Raw genomic sequence first — 16,296 nt, forward strand, 5'->3', positions numbered from 1 at the left:
GACTGAAATTGTTAATTATATCAAACAAGAATCGAATCGAAATCCTGAGTAACTTGCTTTTCAAATGGAGCAGTGTGTCCTCAATTAAAATTGTGAGCACTTCCAAACTGCAGAGAATCTATATTTTCAAAATTATCGTTTTTGTTCGAATCTTACTTCACATTTTTGTATTGCAATGCTCCTTGCTTCAACAATGGAATTAGGTAAAGTTTCGATAGCATTGTCAATATTAAGTAATAACAAACGCCCTTAGCATGAGGAAAACCTTCGCGAATGATGCTTTCAGCATCCATTCGGCAATGTTTGGTACCATTACCCCACTTTTGGCACTGACGGTATTGTAACTTTAAATCCTTATTCCGACACACTCTCAATTTACTTGAACGACTGATACTGCTAGACGCACGACTAGGAAACCCCCATAAGTTGTTTTTCTTCCGTGGATCGAATCCATGGCGTCGTTTCACAAAATTTTAAATTCTCCGGTGATGGCAATATCGTACTGTCAATATTGATATTTTTCCTCGTCAATGTTGTATTGAAATTCTTAAGCGGTTTCAACCAGTTTTCCATTTTTGATCTGCAAAACAAATTCGTGACGAAGATAAGGACAAATACGATCTCGAAGACGAGGTGTATTAATTTTCTGTCGTTTAGTGTAATATTACCATTCTGCGTTATTGTTTTAATTTATTGAACACGTACTTCATACTGTCCTTTATAGAATTTGTAATTTACTGGAATTCCCCAATTCGTAGGAACTACAAATAATTGCACAATTCATATACGGCCATCTCCATCGTGCAGTGAACCTTAAACGGTCCCAAGAAGTAAACGTTTATCATGCAACCGTCAAACCAAACATCGAAAAGCTGTCAACGCAGACAACGACGACGACGAAGATCATCCCAAAGTTACTCTCGAATCCGTCCGGTGTCGACAAATTAGCGCGGATATAACACCGCAAACCTGCGAATGATGAACGATCTTGCACTTCGTCGAAAGCTGATGCACAAATCGCACATAGGTATCGCAGTCCGGTGTGTTTTGATTGACAATTTACAGCTCTATAATTCGATTAGCACCGAACCCTACTTATCGTCCGGTTGTCTGTTGATGTTAGCACCGTCCGTCCTGACGACGATGCAATCCATCACTTTCCTGGGGCTGGCTAGCGGTTGATATATGACAGAAAGAATGAATTCTGAACCAACAATTCAAAACAGCGTAACTGATTTTGTTAACAACACCTTTAAACGTCGATAGTTGGGTTAGTGGTCAAATGCGCTCTTCTTCAGATTCGAATAAAGCTGTTGTGTACAAAAGCAGTTAAGCCCTTTTGAAATGTTGGCGCCGAATTTATCTCTCGAATGAGAACTGCTATCTTATCAATTTGTTGTCTGCTGTGTCGCGTGAGAGTCTAACTTCAGGATGATTTTCACAGTTGGGTGGAAAGTGGACATCCCTAGCTGGAGCAATCATACTATTATTTGAATTGACCATTATGCGAGTCATTCAGGGGAGGGTTTGAAGGAGGTAACACATTGACGTCTTGGAAAAAAGGTGTATTCTGACTAGACACCGCACGCACAATGGTTTGAATCGAAAATTTGTCAGAAACCTTTTTTGGGGTATTTATTTTTGTTTGCAGTTTAAAGTAAGTTCGTGAGTTTCCTTCGTTTTTGTTCCAATGTAATCGTATGGGCCAATTCATAAATTTCATAACGCTGAAGGGGATGGGTGGATGTTCTCAAAATGTTACGGCGGGGTGAATGTGTGTACAAAATGGCTGTTTTTGGCGTTATGAAATTTGTGAATGAACCCTATGGATGTCTTGTTTATCGGAGAGCATTGGAAGTATGTTCACTGGTCCGAAGTTATTGCTGTGGGATAGAACTCGGTGCGAACGGACAGGTTTTGCAGGGAATTCCGACACACTTAACCGGTGATAACCGGCGGAAAGAAACTTCCGAATACGCGCACCGATCGAAAAGTAAAACAGATTGTATTAACGCGTCTCTGTTTCAGTAAGGTTACATGTGGAATGGGAAATGAAAATTGTTTCTTCACGTCTTTGAAACCGGTCCGAGATATGTCAATTTTGATTTTGTTTCCTTGCCGGGCTCATTTTTATGTCTAACTTCATAACTTTCAATAGCTAAAATCTTCGAGATGAACCGGCCAATGGCCGAAAATCTCGTTAATAAAGAAAAAAAAGCTAAAATGGTTGGGTATAAAAATTACCCATATACAAAGCTAGTTCCATTTTTTGAATTAATTATCATATGATAACCGTAGTTGAAACTATAAAAATAAATTGAGTGGAAGTCAGATTCATAACAATAAGTTGGGTGAATGTTGCCGAAAAAGAAAGTTTGGGGTTACCTGATCTGGTCCAGTGATTTCGGAATTCTTTAAAACTGGTAGATATTTCCAAAATCAAAAATAGAAAAGGAGCATAAACAAATTTAAAAAAAGTTAATATTTTGATCTTTAAACCTTTTCAAATTTCCTGTGTATCGTCATTTTACCAGTCTTCATACTTTGAAGCTTCTACTTACTTCATACCGACAGTTTCTGTACTTCATGACACTGTGGTATGCCATTGTAAACGATAATAACAGTCAAAACAAAACAACATTTTAAGTTTCTGAAAGTTATAAAGTTGCAACTTTCTTTTACATTTCCAATTATATACGACTCATATCACTGAGTACAATCTCTTTGCACGGATTTTATTTCGTAAAATTGTTGTTTGTTAGGTTTTCACTATGTTTTTCAAATTTTTTACTGACAACTTTGAGTACTAAGTACTTAGAATAGGATACACATGTTTCGTTCGTGTCATTATTAAAAAGACCAAGATTATCAAAAAGCTTATTGGCGTAATATATCCGACCAGTGGATTGCAACAGCATTGTATTCAGAGTTTGTTACTCAGATAGCACGTATTTTATAACAAAATATACTGTATTTTTTCCTGACTAGTAGTTATAATAATGTGTTAGAATTTAATATACATGTAACTGAATATGTTTTAAATTAAAGAAAAATGTAAATCATTGTTTTATATTAGCTGAATTTAAACAAAATTTATTATTTTTCTTTGCACTAATTGAAACTGACCATGTACAAATATTTGCTTTAAGATTTTCCATTGCAAAAAGTTTTATAATTCTGTTTTAAATTAGAATAATTAAATTTACAAAAGATATTTTAGAATTTTTGTTATTTGTTACAACTTTGAATGTAATTGTGATTCAATTTTGTTGTTATCAGCTGGTCAGGTTTTAGCCCCTCTATCAGCAGCATAGCTTTTTTACCACAAAAAAAAATCACAATAACTCACACAATAAGTTAGCTTAGCTTAGCTAGCTTAGACTGACTACACATATCAATAATTGCTATTCCGTGATTGACCAAAGTCAGTGAAAATGCACAAACTAGAAGATCGGCTGGGATTGGCTATAATCTTCTTCAGTGTGCATAATTCAGTGCCTCTATTTATACATGGTCAATAACGGCGCCGGCCACGCCCTTGCAGTCAGGTGGGATAGGGGGAAGAAATGTTAGTATGTAACCTTTGCTATTTGAAGACCGTGTTTGCTTCGGCATCTCCACAAAGATTACTGGGAGGGATGTTTGTTAATGGGGAGGATCGTTGGGTCACAGGATTCACTTTGATAAGCGATTAGACCATGATAAATAATTATTGGTGAGATATAAACATGCTTATATGTAAATATAACATTTTCATTTTATATGAACAATATCTATGTAGAGAAAAATTATGCCGACACTTGACGTGACGAACCTTTCAAAGTTTGTTGAATAAAGTGAACCTTTCGCAAGTCTACACTCGTAGTGTCGAACCATTCAAAGTTTTTTTTTAATTAGAAAAATAAAAGTAAAAGGAAAAAGGTGTTTTGAAAAAAAAAAATAGACATAAATAATTTATGATTCAGAGTTTATGTCGTCACTTACAGTGACGAACTTTTCATAGTTTGTTGAAAAATCATATTTACGTCATACATATTTTATAGATTAGATATAGTAGCATGGAACGAGCTCACCAATTGATCCGTCATCCTTGAGCAGAAACAATCCACTTTCAGCTTTACTCGTTTGCTCGGCTATATAAAAGCACTCAGCGAAAATAGACGCGCGACCCTGCTCGGGCGGCTCGGGCTTTCTTGACGCACTGCCCAAGAGCAAGCGTCAACGTCGAAAGATCAAAAAGAACTAATTGAACGCGGCACCTTTTCACTTTACTCGACCGATGCGCGACATGTTTGATCCTGCCCTCATCGCCGGTTCCCGCAGGAGCAAGCTTCAAGGTCGAAGGATCATACACAGCTCTTTTTCGATATTTTACATAAGTTCTCGATAAACTCCTCTAATTTTTGAATCTGTGCCGATCAAATCTATGAAATTTGATAGAACGACATTTAGTCGAATGACGTTTGGGCTAGATATGGGCAAAATGGAAAAATTCTTAGAGCAAATCATGGGTGACTCACTCACAAATGTTTATCGACTATTTTGATCGATTCTGTGACTCATTTTATAAAACCAAAAGTGATCATGTATTTAACACAGAAAACAAATAATATAACAATTTTTGACTAGGAATATTTAACGTATAACTAGTTTAATTATCCACATATGGCCGAATTGCTTAGCTATGCTGAGTCCTACTTGAAAACATTATCCCTGGTAAATTTTTCAGTCGTCCATCTCTACCCGAGCAACACACATGTTATAAAGCCTGTCCACGATAAATTTCGGACACCCAAATAATGGCAGCAAAAAAAAGTTACTCATAATTCAACAAAAACAATTGTTTATTTCAGAATAAAAGAGTTATATCTACAAAATAAACAGTTGACAAGGATGTTAATCCTTCTTTCTGTAAAATTCTCGAACTTTTTTTTGCTGCCATTATTTGGGTGTCCGAAATTTAACGTGGACAGGCTTTAATTGTGTATTATCAACTTATATATGACTAATTTTGGTCATATATCAGTTGATAATACATAATTATAACATGTGTGTTGCTGGGGTAGTTTGGTCGAATGACATTTAGTCGAAAGTACGTTTGGTTGAATAGACATTTTGTCAAATGAAGATTTGGTAGAAAAGAACTTAATTGTTTTAAGCAGCATATGACATTTGATCGAGAGGACTTTTAGTCAAATAGTGAAATTTTGACTTTAATACTGTTAATCATTGAAAAACGAGAAGGCATATATGGTAAGTGCTATTTATTACGGGGGGTTACATATACTATAACAGGCTTCAGGACATTTGGTCGAATGACTAGAACATTTCGTAGAAAGATTATTTAGTAATGGTTGATCGAAAAATCGTTCAGTTCAACAGATATAAAACAAAACTAGTGTTTCGAACAATGGATGATCTTAAGTTCATTATGGGCAAAAACTAGGGGTGGGACAGCTTTGCACAGAGCAACATTTTGAACTCAGAGCAAGCTTGAGTTACTCGCATATTGCTCAAAGCAACTAACGATTGCTTGGATCTGAAAAACAACTGACAAGAAGCGTGCGTTCGATAAGTCAATCATTCTTCTGTTACAAAGAATTGAATTAATTTTCCCTTTCAGACCCCAAGGATAAATTCGACGGTATTCCGAATTTGGGTGTCTCGCTGGAAGTAACCAAAACAATTTACTATATATCAAATGCATCTCCCGTTTTAGAATTATTTTTCACTGCAACAAACATGTGCAAGGCCTGGTGGTGATCTAATATTAGTAGTTCCATGAATACAGGAGGAAATATCCATGATTAAGCTAACAAAATGTATTTGTTTGTTAAAGATTGTTGCAATAGAGTTGTGCTAATGTTTGATTATTAATTTGTTTCAAAATTTTAGTGCGTGTCTCTGTGTGTTGTCATTTCTCATTGAGTTAAGAAAAAACTTTTGGATAGCATACTGAAACGATAGATTCCATTGAAAGTTGATTGATATGAATGATGCTGTAATTGAGGCATCGAATCGTTTAAATTTACAGTGGACTTTTGCTATTAGAGAAAGCATATAACACAACAGATTGGCTTGCCAAAGTAAAACACCCATTGAGTAGGAAAACGTTTTTTTACAAAAAGTGTTCAAGTCTAAAGCGGGACGTAACGTTAGTTTCTACGCAATAACGGGTTGCTACTCGGGTTGCTAAGCGCACATGAAACAAGCAACAAGAGTTACTCAGAGTTGCTCTGAATCTTACTCAAGAGTTTGCTCGAAAGCAAAAGCTGTCCCGCCCCTAGGGCAAAAATACTTTTCATTAGAAGTCAATAACGAATCTATCTACATTATAATTAAAACCCACGCTTTACAACGTGCTTAGTGTATGTGCTAGTGTCCATGTAAGATAAATTGTTCTTGAATATGTTCTTATTCTTCAGCTAGTTTTGGATTGAAAGACAGGACGTTAAATTTTACCTAAAGTTGTAGAAGTTTAAAAAATAATTGTGTCTATTTATTGCTCAACGTTGTAAAGACAATAATCTATTAAATTTATTATTCTTTAATTTATTAGTTTTTCAATATGTCATCACGTTTATATATAACTTCATCCAATGACAATTTCCAGAGTGAGTATTCGAAGCCTTCATTACTTATCAAGTTTTACAGCATGACCGTGGTTGAGAACGATTTGGTCACCTTGGAGTGTCTGCATATAATCCGAAGAATAAAAGGTCTAACGTCCATGGTCATCGAAGCTTTTAGGGAACAATTTTGACGAAGTGTATCAAAAGTCTGTAAATAGGATACGTTTTGCTACACATGGTGAATTATTGTTTTAATTGTGATTTCTAGCTAAATTACACGCCTTTGGGAAAACATGTGGAGTCGATAACTTCGATTGGTAATGAGTTGTTAATTGTTCAATCGAAAATAATCAAACAAAAGAATTATGTTTATGTGCGTGAGGTGAGACTAGTCGACGTTGGTGACAAAAGTTGACTTGCTTTCATTTGAGATCAGCCTGTCGCGATTCATCCGACTCGCAAAAGAAGCATCATTCAGGGTGACAACAAGTAACGTTAACAATGCAAGGGGTCAATCGGTTATGTAAGGGAGTCTCTGTACTCAACTAGAATTCCAAAATATCTGTCGTCGCATATTAAAGGCTTAAAGATTGTTCATGAAATTTTAGTACACCAATGTCGGTTTCTTACGCTCTATCATGCTCTCCTAGCAAATGCAACCTCCAGTAATAGCACCTACTATACATGCTTTATCCTATTCTAGTGACTTAATCACTGTGTCCTGACATATCCGTACATTTTCTGGACGGTGTTGCAGAAGTGTCTTGACAAAGGTAACTTCCCAGGAATATGGAAGATGGACTAATGCCAAAGCCAGGAAAGCCACTGGGAGATACAGCCTTATTTAGGTCAATTTGCCTGCTGGATACGCTCGGAAAACTTCTAGGGAGAATCATTTTCAACAGGCCGATGAAGAGTTCGGAGAGTGAACACCGGTTGTCGAAAATGCAGTTTGCGGATTCCTCAAAGGAGTATCGACGATAGACGCAATTCGAACAGTACCTACTCGACTGTGCTGAGAAAGCGTCGAAGCAGAAACGAAGAGATCGATACTGCGCCGTCGTTACAATAGATGTAAGAGGGGACGGACCTGGTGTAGTGGTTAGAACACTCGCCTCTCACGCCGAGGACCTGGGATCGAATCCCATCCCCGACATAGTCACTTATGACGTAAAAAGTTATAGTGACGACTTCCTTCGGAAGGGAAGTAAAGCCGTTGGTCCCGAGATGAACTAGCCCAGGGCTAAAAATCTCGTTAATAAAGTCAAACCAACCAACCAACAATAGATGTGAAATAATGCAGGTCCCCGACTATCTGTGCAAGCTCTTGAAGAGCTACTTCCAGAACATAATCTTGGTGTACGAAACAAATGAAGAGCAGAAGTCAATGCAAGTGACAGCGGGCAACCTTCAAGGTTCCATTCTCGGTCCAATTCTTTGGAACGGGATGTATGATGAAGTTTTGACACTGCGGCTGCCCAGAAAGGTGAAGATTGTTGGTTTTGCGGATGATTCGTCACTAACAGTGATTGGCGAGACGCTGGAAGAAGTGGCGATGTCGGTGATGGGAATAATTGACGCAATCGAAAGTTGGATGAGCGGAGTCAAACTGCAGAGCTCATCACAAAACACAGATGCTACTAGTCAGCAACTGCAAAACGGTTCAGCAGATAGAGGTCAACGACGGAAGGTATGTGATTCCACCGAAGCGCGTATTGAGGCACCTGGGAGTAATAAATGACATGCGAAAAATCCGAGAATGTAACGAATGTAATAGGGAGAATCATGCCAAACTTAGACGGTCTCAGCTGCATTATAAGGCGTCCGCTAGCTAATGTCTCATCATCGATACTGAGGTACATATTGAGTTCCTGCTCGGGGCAATGCACTGGAAACAAGGCGGAACCACGAAAAGCTGAATAGAGCGTTTCGGCTGATGACAGTGCTTATAGAACGATATAGTCAGATGCAGTATGCACTATAGCCGGAATAATCCCCATTTGCATTCCTTTGACAGAGGATATCGAGTGCTACCAACGAAGAGACGTCAGAAACGGAAGATGGTCAGAGTTGAATCTATGGCGAGGTGGCAGCACGAGTGGATTAGAGATGGTCGGGTCTCGGATTTTCAAATCCGAAATCTGACCCGAACCTGACGAGTTCGGGTCAGGTACGGGTTTGAAAATTTCAAATTTTCCGGGTTCGGGTTCGGGTCGGGTTTGACGGCTACAAAATTATTGGGTTCGGGTCGGGTTCGGGCTTGAAAAAAATTGGGTTGTGTCGGGTTTGGGTCGGGTTTCGTAAGAATTGTGAACAGAGTAGCAACCTAAAAGCTTCTTTATGCATCAGAAACGATAAATTTACCATCTTTTCGAGCTTGGGTTATTCTTACAATTTTTTTTCGGGTTTCGGGTCGTATTCGGGTTTAAACAGCGAAATATTTTCGGGTTCGGGTCGGGTTTGGGTTTGCCTTTCAATTATTGGCTCGGGTTCGGGTCTCTAGTGGAAATGCGCGCCGAAAGGAAGATGGACCCACCGGTTCATCCCAAATCCGGTCGTTACTGCAACAAAAAGGGCGAGAAGACCAGAACGCGTCGAGCTGCGATCGGAGTAGTAGGCTAGATTCACCGTCGGGAACTACGCCAAGTAGTATCGATCACGACGAATCGCCGGCTAACAAGCACAAGAGCATCTATCATAAAAAGTCTTACATGACACAGGCCGGCACCAAAATGTAAGTGACTTAGTTAAGACAAATCGCAGCCAGAGCAAATAGAGCAAGAGGTGACGAAACGGCGTAGAGGCATCAACAATCCTGAAGTAATAGCATGAAGTAGTTCCGGGGGGTAATTCTAGCATAAGCATAAGCATAAGCATAGATGACCGTACAATTCGCAGTTGCTACTCCGTGATTAACCAGAACAATCGAAGTTGCACAGGGAATTAATGAATGGGGCTTGGGATTAGCTTACCATTCTTCAATGTGCACAAATCGAGAGCTCAAATTTAAAAGTCAATAACGGCGCCGGCCACGTCCTTACGGTCATCGGGGAAAGGAAGGAATGTTAGTGTGACTACCGTTGTTACTAGAGACCGAGATCACCTCTGCATCTCCACGGTTGTCATGGAAAGGATATTGGGTTAGCGGGATAGGGTAGAGATCTGGGAGTCACCAATGTTTGGTGAAGCGATCCATGATATAATCACGCCTAACCGGATTCGCGAAATAATCCGATAACACTGCTCAACACGTTTTTGTCTCCAGTACCAAAATACCTCTATTTACTTAATTAAGGGTTGCTGAATCCATTGCCGTTTACAGAATTATCATAGCACGTCTAGTTTTTGAGATATTGGTTGTTAAAAATGCAAAAATTGACTATTTCAGCCAACTTGCATGCAAGTTGGCCAGCTTGTAAGGCAATTTATTTGCTTAATTTGCCACAGAATTCAAAATTTATGTGTATTACAATACTTATAATCAAAGTTCATGATACTTTTAATACGGAAAAGTTATTTTTTGATTGTTTAGAAAAGTATTGTATTTTGCCATATAAGAGAAACGAAGAATTTTGTATGGAGACTGCAAGAATGTTGAAAAAATCGATTTAATCTAAATTTAATCGTGGAATTTCAACCAAAATATATCTAAACCGAAAGTTTAAGTCCTCTTTTGCATGCTTGGTGGATAAAATCACAAAAAAGTTTGATAAAATATACTTCAAATTTTAGGTAAATATCAATAAAACCAATGTTTTATACAACTTTGGCGACCTGTAGCCAAAAATTGTGACGTGCTGGAAAATTTCTGAAAACGGCATCAGCTTCAGCAACCCCAAATCTACTAGAGACACATAATTTGATTCTAGAGACACGCAAAAATGTAATTTTTGTTGCGCTGTGTAATCGTATTGTACGCCGAACAAGTGCTCGTCACTCGCCCACGCAGGAGCAAGCGACGCGATCAATAGATCAAACACTACTAACGATCTGCGACACTTTTTCATTTCTCTGAACGAACGACGCGCGACAAATTTGATCCTACCCTCATCGCCCGCCCCCGCAGGAGCAAGCGTCAAGGTCGAAGGATCAAACACCACTGTAGTTCCGGGGGGTAATTCTATTAAAAAACATTCAAAAACGGCAAAATTAGTCTTTCCCTAAAGAAGACACTAACCTTGTGTCGAAACGTAGGGTTTGGGCAAGTAGTAAACCTTGTTTTGTTGCATAACGTGATTACGTAGCCGGTAAATCTGAACGATCAACTATTACAGTCGAACCGCGCAAGATTACAACAATTATTACTAACCACTTCTCAGACATCATACGTCTAAAATCAACGAAAACGGAGAAAATACCTTTTCCCAGTATAGTACTAAATTCGGTTTTTTCATCTACTTATAGGTATTCTACTAAACAGCTCGAAGATTTATTATCAGCTCGAAGATTTATTACACAGCGTAACAAAAATGACATGTTTGCGTGTCTCAAGAACCAAATTATGTGTCTCTAGTAGATTTGGGGCTGCTGAATCTGATGCCGTTCTCAGAAATGTTCCAGCACGTCACAATTTTTAGCTACAGGTCGCCAAAGTTGTACAAAACACTGTTTTTATTAATGTTTACATGAAATTAAAAGTACAATTTATCATACTTTTTTGTAATCTAATCCACCAAACATGCAAAATAGAACTTGAACTTTCATTTCAGACATAATTTGATTGAAATTGCGCGATTAAATTTCGATTGAACCGATTTTTTCAACATGCTTGCAGTCTCCATACAAAATTCTTCGTTTCTTCTATATGGCAAAATACAACAATTCTCTAAACCATCAAAAAATAACTTTTCCGTAACGAAAATAATACAAACTTTGATGATAAGTATTGTTATACACATAAATTTTGAATTCAGTGGCAAATTAAGCCAATATATTACCTTACAAGCTGGGAAACTTGCATGCAAGTTGGCTGAAATAGTCATTTTTTGCATTTTCAACAGTCAATATCTCAAAAACTGGACGTGCTATGATATTTCTGAAAACGGCAATGGATTCAGCAACCCTTAATTAAGTGAATAGCGGTATTTTGGTACTGGAGACAAAAACGTGTTCCGCAGTGTTATTATTACCTTTTCCCAGCTAAATCCTAAATTCGGACCATTGTGCACCTTAGATAAGTATAAATGACACGGTGTGTGAGTAATTCTAAGACAGATTTGCGTGCCAAAGGTGAGTTTCTGCCCAAGTGCAAGTTTGTAGCAAGCGGTGAGATACAAGATACGTCTCTCCGGTACAAAAGTTTTTATGAATAGGTTTGAACCAATTGAAACAACCGCTCCTTATCACCAGAAAGGCAACTGGAAGGGGGTGTGAGTGCCGCCGCGGTAGTCACAAAAGGTGCATGCTCGTGATCTGTGATGCTCCACATTCAAAACTTCGTCACTTTCCATTTTGCTGTTATCAAGATGCTTCATTTGCATAGCGATGTCACCTCAACACTGGACAAAGGGTATATTGACTCTCGGTATCTCCTCATTCTCAAGCGTACGGGGTTATCAGCGGGGCTGGAATCAGATTTTTGATTTTTATTGTTGTAAAGGAATATATTTGAGTATATGCAACAATATACAAGACTAACGTCATGTTGAAGCAATGGAGATTTTTATTTATTTGGTCAGTAAACAGACGCTAGAAGCAGAATGGACGCTTATGAGAAAGTTATCTTCTAATTGCTTATCGTTAGTTCTAGACCACTGAAGACAATTTTTAAACCTTTTTCATCACACATTGGAATTATGATTCAATTTGACTGCAAATAAAACAACGATTATAAAAAAATAGATTGCAAATGTTTTGATTGTACAAACCCAAAGTGAACTTTTTGAAATTAGAATACCATACCGATATCGTTTTTAATACAGTAACCCCACGCAGTTGAATCACCCACAATTTATGAATCAGCTGACTTCAAAAGACAAAATTATTATCAAACTTGTCACAAAACATCACAGAATTATTCTTACTGATAAAAAACTATGTGTAAAAATAATTCTGTGATGTTTTGTGACAAGTTTGATAATAATTTTGTCTTTTGAAATCAGCTGATTCATAAATTGTGGGTGATTCAACTGCGTGGGGTCACTGTACGTTGGAAAGATTGGACTGCTTTAACTTTGAAGCAAATCGACAGATGCATGCATATTCCACCCAGTTAACGTTCACGGAGAGGAAACGCAAACTTCTCTATTGTCACACTGGAACTGTCGGACAAATATACAACTAAAGTAGCAATGCATTAAATGTCACGTCCTACGTTCTAATAATAAATTTCCGTATTTATACTTCTCTCTTCAGTGTACAACTTGATGGTACGGCCCCACATATCAAACAATTCTAAAAACGAATAGCAGTTAGCAGCTTGATCCATGCCACTTCCAGTGCCAGCAGCCTATGTGCTACTTTTGTCCAGTGAAATTTATTACTCGCCCAAATATAGCCAAGCAAACCAACAAAACGGAAAGCCGTCAAGGAGGGAGGTCAATTTCCCATGTGACAAAGTAGAGCTTTCCTCTGGAACTTTCAAAATGTCACCAAGTGGCAAGCGTCCGCCCATCCGTACGAGGAGGTAGCAACACCATTCGTATGCAATGGGGACATATTTGGAGCGCTTGTTTTTTTTACTGTGCCTACAGTATTGGACAAAATATTTGCCACTTTTCTATTTTGCATATACAATGTACACATATATTGATGAACCAATTTGATATAATTTTTTACTTTACATACAAAGGTATCGACCGTGATAATTATATTTTGAATTTGTTTATCGACATATCGGTCTATTTTGCTCGAAGTAAGAGGGAGCATGGAGAAGAAAGCAATGAATACTAGATGGATAGGTACCGTAAGGGAACGGCGAGAGAAATTGGATTAGATGTTGAAGATACCGTTTACCGATAGGCTGTCTTGGTAGTGTCATTCGCAAAACACACCCAAGCCGTTCCCATAGGGGACGTTAGCCACAAGGAAGGACGTTTCAAGTAATACTGTTTAATATGGTATGCCCTCTTCAACATCTAATCCAATTTCTCTCGCCGTTCCCTTACGGTACCTATCCACCCAGACAACCAGATTGTACGTATAACGGAATCACTTTTTGCGTTATGCGATGCTTATATGTGGAAAGTTTCACGTATAAGATGGTGCGAAAAGGCCTTATACGTACAAAAGTGGAGGCGATATACGTGCATTTTCATATGATGAAAAATAACATGCAATACGAGTGTAACGATTTTATTGCGAACTAATCTGTACTCTTATGCGACTTCCCAGCCAACAAATATGTTCACATAACTGAGATTGCAATTGAAGAAAGTGGACACTTATTCGGTAAAAACAGATTGTATAAAATGCACGAATTCCCTCTATTCGCACAAACCTGGAGGCCATATACGTACATTTTAGAGAATCTATCATGGTCAATACAACTTCAGACAATTTGATTTGGCATTCACTATAATTTCATGTATGATTGTGTATTGCAGTTTATATGACTTAATTTTTACAAACAAATAAAATAAAAAGAAATAAAATATCACGATACAAGCCTCGAACCTCTGACCTTTAGATCACTAGCCAATTTCGCTACCACTGAACCGTACAGTTTTTATTGCGAAAAATGGTCTTTTAGCAAATATAAATGAAACACTGTAGAGCATCATGTTTGAATGTAACCGAACTTAATTGTCATTTTGCAAATGAGCCAGTGTAACGCTGAAGGTTTCATGTTTTATCGAATTAACGTTTGCAATTGTAACGAAGTGCAGCCATTTATTAAAGACATCGTACGAAAATACTCATGCAACGTGATGACATTGCACAGTGGTCCAGGAATCAGTTTTACGCGGAAAGATGAATTTTGAGCTTTAGAATGAAACATTAGACAAAAACGGTCTACTACAAAGTTGTTTGTATTAGTAAGGTCCTTTGTTTGGTGTTATTGAACATTAGGGTGGACCACATTTTCATAGAAATTGTGTAACTAACTTTCTTATTTGTAGAAATTATACTATACATGCTTCAGCAAAGTTGTAGACCATTCAATTTTAAGCAACTTTGCCAAAAAAAGTTTTTTTATATCTCTTAAATTGACCGATTTAGAGCTATTTTCCTACGGTGACATAGGGTGGTCCGAACAAAATTGGTTTTCTGGCTCTAGAGTTTTCAATTCAAATTTCTCATCAAAGTAGTCTATGAAACACTTTTAGAACTTTGAAAAATGCGTAGTTTGGTGAGTGAAGAAACTCGTTATCTCTTTCCGTTTGGGAGTTATTGTTGTTTTTCTCTCAAAAACATGCCTACTTTGATCGTAAATATTTTTGATTGGGGCAAACATAAAAAATATCTTCTGACGGCATTCAAAAGACAAAATAAAATTGTATATTATATCAAAAAATTACAAATGTGTTATTTTTGTAACTCTAATAAAAGGCCCTTAAAAACAAATGATTTTAAGCAGAAAAACTTCAATAACTTTTGAACTAAAAAAGATATCATCAATCTTTTTGCATGAAAATTTGCGTTTTGTTAAGTTCTAAAAGTCGTTCATAGACCGCTTTGACGAGAAATCTGAAATAAGAAAGATAGGGCTTTAAAACTATTTTGAAGATTTTCATAGTATGTATTTCTTTATTATTTTGCATTTTGAGCATGAAAATAAAATTTTAGACAAAAATGATCTTCTACAAAATTGTTTATAAAAATGTAGGCTTTCATACTGAGTCATTCAAAACTAGGGTGGTCCACAATTTTACACAAGTCATATAATCAACTTTTTTATTTGCAAAAATACTGGTATATACTCTTAGGCAAAGCGGTAGAACTTGGAATTTTGACCAACTTTGCCAAAAAAAGTTTTTCTGTAGCTCAAAATTCGACCAATCTAGAGCATTTTTTCCTAATCATCAAAGGGTGGTCCAACAAAAATCAGTTTTTCAATTCTAGTGTTTTTAATATTAGTTTCTCGTCAAAGTCGTCTATGAACGACTTTTAGAACTTAACAAAACGCAAATTTTCATGCAAAAAGATTGATGATATCTTTTTTAGTTCAAAAGTTATTAAAGTTTTTCTGCTTAAAAGCATTTGTTTTTAAGGGCATTTTATTAGAGTTACAAAAATAACACATTTGTAATTTTTTGATATAATATACAATTTTATTTTGTCTTTTGAATGCCGTCAAAAGATATTTTTTATGTTTGCCCCAATCAGAAATATTCACAATCGAAGTAGGCATGTTTTTGAGAGAAAAACAATAATAACTCCCAATCGGAAAGAGATAGCGAGTTTCTTCACTCACCAAACTACGCATTTTTTAAAGCTCTAAAAGTGTTTCATAGACTACTTTGATGAGAAATTTGAATTGAAAACTCTAGAGCCAGAAAACCAATTTTGTTCGGACCACCCTATGTCACCGTAGTAAAATAGCTCTAAATCGGTCAATTTAAGAGATATAAAAAAACTTTTTTTTAAAAAGTTGCTTGAAATTGAATGGTCTACAACTTTGCCGAAGCATGTATAGTATAATTTCTACAAATAAGAAAGTTAGTTACACAATTTCTATGAAAATGTGGTCCACCCTAATTTTAAATAACACCAAACAAAGGACCTTACTAATACAAACAACTTTGTAGAAGACCGTTTTTGTCTAATGTTTCATTCTAAAGCT

General features: G+C 37.0%; 1 protein-coding gene across 1 annotated transcript in view; it reads right to left on the reverse strand.

Moving 5' to 3' along the window:
* Positions 1 to 16,296, reverse strand: part of LOC5567008 (cGMP-dependent protein kinase, isozyme 1) — a 176,099-nt gene that overhangs the window by 96,592 nt on the left and 63,211 nt on the right. The window lies entirely within an intron of this gene.

The sequence above is a fragment of the Aedes aegypti genome, chromosome 2 (genome assembly GCF_002204515.2).
Source record: "Aedes aegypti strain LVP_AGWG chromosome 2, AaegL5.0 Primary Assembly, whole genome shotgun sequence".
Lineage (NCBI taxonomy): Eukaryota > Metazoa > Arthropoda > Insecta > Diptera > Culicidae > Aedes > Aedes aegypti.